The 6,106-nt window shown below is 42.4% G+C and overlaps 1 non-coding gene across 1 annotated transcript; it reads right to left on the bottom strand.

Annotated features, from left to right (window-relative positions):
* Window positions 1–5,573: 5,573 nt before the first annotated feature.
* TRNAG-GCC lies at window positions 5,574–5,696 on the bottom strand. Its single transcript has 2 exons — window positions 5,660–5,696; window positions 5,574–5,609 (listed from the first exon to the last, which is right to left on the bottom strand). It is a non-coding gene; the product is annotated as a tRNA-Gly (tRNA).
* Window positions 5,697–6,106: the final 410 nt, after the last annotated feature.

The raw sequence follows: 6,106 nt of genomic DNA, 5'->3' as shown, positions 1-6,106 counted from the left end.
AAGATCATCTCTTCAAAGGGTATTAAAGCAAAAGTTTTCCTTTTAAAATGAATTTGGAAAACCCAGACCCCATGGCTCATAGCCTCCTTCACACAAGAAGTGGATAGGAATTTTCTGTTTAATCACAGACGGGAATAGTGAGTGCAAGACGGAGCAAGGGGATATTTTTAGGGATGTTGCTGTTTGTTTCATATTAGTTTTCTTAAGCTGAAAATAATGGTTGCCTGTGGGCTTCCCTAGTGGCACAGACAGTAAAGAATCTGCCTGCAATGCGGGAGACCTGAGTTTGATACCTGGGTTGGGAAGATCCCCTGGAGGAGAAAATGACACCCACTCTCGTGTTCTTGCTTGGAGAAACCCGTGGACAGAGGAGCCTGATGGGCTACAGTCCATGGGGTCACAAAGAGTCGGACACAACTGAAGCTGTTTAGCACACATGTGGTAGAAGAAAGGATATTCACTAGAATCAAATCTCCTTTCCACTGCAGAGGTAACTGCTATTACCATGTCTTGTGTCTTCTTACATGTGCACGCACACACACACACACACGCACACATCTGCTTTTTCGTGCAAATGAAAGTAGTTTTTCTTAGTAGACAAATATCTCTTGGATTTTATTTTTTGATTGACAATAGGTAAAGAAAATATGGATGAGGAGGTTGCCCACCCTTAAGTCACCTGAAGAACTAGACAGACCTCAGTCTGAGACGTATTATCTGATATTGCTGGAAATGCAATATGAAGGTAGTTTGTGGAGGAGTGGCTATCAGCCTACAGAGGCACCCCCAGCAAAGTGGGACAAGTATGTGGCAGGGGGACCCTTGGCGAACAGTTATGAACACAAGGCCTGACAAGTATTAGTTCTGTCACAAGCTAGTCATAAAATTCTGGAAGAAGGAGCGATTGCCTCTGAATGGAAACATCCAGAAGATGGCTGTGACATGTCACCCTCTCAGGCTGCAGGTCCTTTTCCTCCAATTCACACAAGTGTGGAATCGCCCTTTCACGACACGTGGCCTGAGCTGGCATGGAAGGTGCCCTGAAATGTTTTGGATTTTAAAAAGTATCACATTTTACTGCAGTACTGTCTAGGGCAGTGTCCCCTAACCAAATGCCCTACGGTTTCCGTAGAAAATAGTTTCAGTAATTTTTGGTTATTAAAGCTTTTTGAATTCACAAATACATAAAAGGGATTGTGGACCTTAATAAAAGACCTGATTCAAAGAGAAAAATATTAAGTCAAAAAAAAAAAAGGAGTGGGATTCAAGAAGCAATTTGCCAGAAATGAAATTAATATATATGCTGCTAAATCCAAACAAACATTGTATAGAATTTTAAAAAATCATGGTGTGTGGGGAATTTTAAACACAAGAATGAACTAAAATACTTCACAAATATTAGAGGATAGTTGGGAAATAGGAGATGAAAGTTAAAACACTCTAAAATCATTGTATTAAACAGAAACTGACTCATAAACACTGAGAACAAACTTATGGTTACCAAAGGGGAAGGAGGGAAGGAATAAATTAGGAGTTTGGATTAGCAGGTACAAACCACTATCCATAAAATATATAAACAAGAAGGTTCTACTACACAGCACAGGAAACTAGATCCAATATCTTATTATAAACCATAATGGAAAAAATCTGAATTATTTATATTTTTATATATATAACTGAATATATATATTGAGTTATGTACAGATTCAGTTACAAATAAAACTGAATCACTTTGCTATACACCAGAAACTAACATAATGCTGTAAGTCAACTATACTTCTGTAAAATAAATAAAATCATTGTATTGTCCTGGAAGATGATAGAAGTATTTTTTAATACAGACGTTAAGCAACTTCTTTCAAGCTGAAAAATGTAAAGTCGAACACTAAAACTATAAAAGAATAACTTCCAAACAATCGAAAGGGGGAAAGAAACTAATGAAGACTTGATTTAATGTTATAAAGCAGGAAAAGAGAAAAGCAGTGAGAAATCATAGTGAATAGCAAACATAGAGCCAAAAAGCAGAAGTCAGCCCAAATACATGCAGCAGATGTAAATGGATCAAACTCATCTATTAAAAGACTGAGATCTTTTCCTGGTGAATTTTTCACGAGTGAATTCTACGACGTTTAAGAGATCAGGCTAAAATAGAATGCCACAGAAATACGGAAAGTAAAGATACAGAGAAAGACAGATAAGGCAAATAAATACCAATAGAAAGAAACCTGTATCAGAATAGATAAAACAGTCTCAAAGATGTTATTTAATGGTGCGTCAGTTAATACAAAAAGCAAAAAGCCCAATCAGCTGTATGAAAAATCTAAACTTATAAAATAGACGAATGCCGATATATTAGTCCCAGACTTCACATTACAAGGGAAATTGTCTGCTAATGTATCTATATTGGCCTCTAGACTCTAAGCTCCTGGGAGGAAACAAGCTGTGTCTTATTAGTAGTCACTCAATTCCCAGCACTTAGTCTGGGTCTGACTTAGAGGATTCTTAATAAATGTTTATTGAATAAACCAGTGGTTCTCGAGCCTGGCCGCACATCAGAATCTTCTGGGAGTTTTTAAAAATACTGAGACCTGGGCCCCACCCCAGACCAATTAAAAGGAAACCTCTAGGGGTGGAGCCTCAATATGGTATATTTTTTAAAAGCTCCCCAGGTGATTCTGATGTTTGGCCAGAGCTGAGGACTGCTGGAATAAATAAACGACGGAATGACCAAATGAGTGAGTGTCTCTTTGATTTACAAAAGAATTCGTTGCAGGATTTCTTTTTAAAGCACATTCCCAGGGCGCATTTTCAATGTAATTTGATTTTAAGAAATTTGATTTACACCCAATATTGCCAGGACAGTCTATTTTGTAAAGCAAGGAACATCTGTATTATCTATCAAAAAAATTTTTTTTTTATGGATTTGGGAATATTCTGTTTCTCCATTTAGGAGCTGGAGGCTTGAGCAAAAAAAAAAAAAAAAAAACTGTATCATTTCCTGTTCTCTGAAAACTGCTTTCTCCCACTCTGGCATTTAGAGACTATTTCCCAGCAATATTAAGCATGCAATTACTTAACGAGACACTGAAAGCAGTTTTGAGAAGTATAAAAACATCATTGTCTGGGCTTGCTGCTTCTGACGTTATGCGAGTGACAGATGAGGAACCAGACTGAGTCCAGCCAAGGCGTGCTCGGGTGCGCCTGTGTGCCGGGCGCGCCTGTGTGCCAGGCGCTTTGTCCAGGGCTGGGGCAGAGTGGGAGAGGGGATCAGGTGGGCAGCAGAGAGGAGGGCCAGCAGGTGGGCCTCCAGGTGTCAGATGAGGGGGACAGAAAATGGTGTTTCCCGAAAGTTGCATCCATCCAATGCCTGGCAACGAGCAGACAGATCAAGACTTTCTGATGAATCTCAAAGAGGCTGGAATAAGGAAATATCTCACCGCAGGGCTCTGTCTTAAGAGACGGGGAGGATGTGAAGCTATGGGGAGCATTCCTTGGCAGAGGGAACTGTGTGAGGAGGCCAGGGAACTGCAGCAGACAGAGAGATACCCTGGGGGAATGTTTCCTGGGGCTTCTCTTGCAGAACCCGAGACCCCTTCTCACCCAGGGCCCACGCTGCCCACACTGGGCGTGTATTGCTCCTTCCCGTCACCCCCCAACCCTGCTTCCATAATTTGCTGTCTTCATTTCCTAGGTACCAGAACAATGCAGCACGGGCTGGAGGGCTTAACCAAAATCCCTTCTCTCACAGAGAGCCTCTTCCTGGCCTTTGAAGTGACCAGATATCTTTGGTGTCCCTTGGCTTGCAACACAGAACACTCCAGTCTTCCCTCCTCCCACAGCCTTCTCTCCCTGTGTCTTCACACCAGCTTCCTTCTGTGCCTGGCTATCTCAGCGTCCAATTTCCCCTTTTTGTAAGGACACAGTCATACTGGATACTGTGTCTTCTAGAACAATTAAAGTGGTCTGTTTTTGTCATGACTCAACACTCTGAACAGAGCTGAAGTCGATGGTGGGGAAGATATAAAATGATGTTAGTATGTAAGCACTGTATCAGACTACCTGGATTCAAATCTGAAGTCTTCCACTTGCTTGTGCAAGTTGATCAGTCCATCCATGATGATGATAATGACAAAAGTGACAGCATTTGTAAGGTTTGGGGACCAAGAAAATGAGGTGTATTCTTGTTCAGCACATGTTTGACACACCCCTGTTCAGTAAGGAGAAGGAAGTGGTAACCCACTCCAGTGTCTTGGCAGGATAATCCCATGGACAGAGGAGCCTGGCAGGCTATAGTCCATGGGGTCTCAACGAGTCAGACCCAACTGAACTACTGAGCACACCTACTGGATTAAGGCCCACCCTAATGATTTCAGCTTAACTTGATTATCTCTGTAAAGACCCTCTCTCCATTACAATGAAGATGGACGTTTTTCAATGGACATGAGTTTGAGCAAGCTCCGAGAGTTGGTGATGGACAAGGAAGCTTGGCATGCTGCAGTCCATGGGGTCGCAAAGAGTCAGACACAACTGAATGGCTTTCACTTATTTGTGGAATCTAAAAAAAAAACCCAAACTTACAAAGAACAGATTATGGTTACCAGAGGCAGGAGAGGGAAGGAGGTGGAGGAATTAGGCAAAGCAGGTTAAAATGTACAGACGTCCAGTTATAAGTGAGTTCTGAGGATGTAATGTACAGCCTGGTGACTACAGTTCAGTTCAGTCGCTTAGTCATGTCTGATTCTTTTCGACCCCATGGACTGCAGCACGCCAGGCTTCCCTGTCCATCACCAACTCCCAGAGTTTGCTCAAACCCATGTCCATTGAGTCCGTGATGCCATCCAAATATCTCATCCTCTGGCATCCCTTTCTCCTTCTGCCTTCAATCTTTCCCAGCATCAGGGTCTTTTCCAGTGAGTCAGTTCTTTATATCAGGTGGCCAAAGTATTGGAGCCTCAGCTTCAGTATCCTTCCAAAGAATGTTCAGGACTGATTTCCTTTAGGGTTGACTGGTTTGATCTCCTTGCAGTCCAAGGGACTCTCAAGAGTCTTCTCCAACACCACAGTTACAGTTAACAATATTATATTGTACATTTGAAAGTTGCTGAGAAAGTTGATCTTAGAGGTTCACATTACAGGGAAAAATTTTGTTGATAATGTGTGGTGATCCATGGTAACTAATCTTATTTTGGCGATCATTTTCCGATATACACATGTTGAAAGGAAATCAGTCCTGAATATTCATTGGAAGGACTCATGGAGAAGGGGATGACAGAGGATGAGATGGTTGGATGGCATCACTGATTCAAAGGACCTAAGTTTGAGCAAGCTCTGGGAGTTGGTGATGGATAGGGAAGCCTGGAGTGCTGCAGTCCATGGGGTTGCACAGAGTTGGACACGACTAAGCGACTGAACTGAACTGAACACTTAAAACTAATACAATGTTATGTGTCAATTGCACATCAATTTTTTAACATCCTAATTTTTAAAAATTTTTTCTTTTCTTTTTTTTTTTGTCTGTGCTGGGTCTTAGTTGAGGCATGCAGGATCTTTTAGTTGTGACATGTGGGATCTAGTTCCCTGACCAGGGCTCGAACCTGGGCCCCCTGCATTGGCAGTGCAGAGTCTTAGCAACTAGTCCACCAGGGAAGTCCCCTGGTCTTGGCAGTGCAGAGTCTTAGCCACTGGACCACCAGGGAAGTCCCATATCAATTTTTTTAAAAGACCCTCTATCTCCACATAAGGTCACATTCTGAGATACTGGGGTTCAGACTTCAATACAACTTTCACGGTGAACACAATTCAAACCATAATAGTCGTAAAAGTTGAAAGATGGCCCCTTTTTTATTCTCACTTCTTTTTCCCTACTTCCGTTTCTTTCCTGCCTCCGAGCAATTAGAATTTCTTCTTCCTTCAGCCCAAAGTCTGACCCTTTTGCATCATTGCCCTTCCCCTACCCACTCTCACTGCCCACGTGATCCCTTCTCCCAACCCTGGACAGTGGGTGCACCAGTGCCTTCTGCAGGCTGGGTCTCACATGGAGCTCTTGCCCTCTGTCCCCTCCTTGTCCCTCCCGCTCAGTGGTGTGAGCACACCTGTCAGCCCTTTT

This window comes from Oryx dammah, unplaced genomic scaffold, assembly GCF_014754425.2.
Source record: "Oryx dammah isolate SB20612 unplaced genomic scaffold, SCBI_Odam_1.1 HiC_scaffold_16, whole genome shotgun sequence".
Lineage (NCBI taxonomy): Eukaryota > Metazoa > Chordata > Mammalia > Artiodactyla > Bovidae > Oryx > Oryx dammah.
This window is presented reverse-complemented; position numbering and strand designations above follow the sequence as displayed.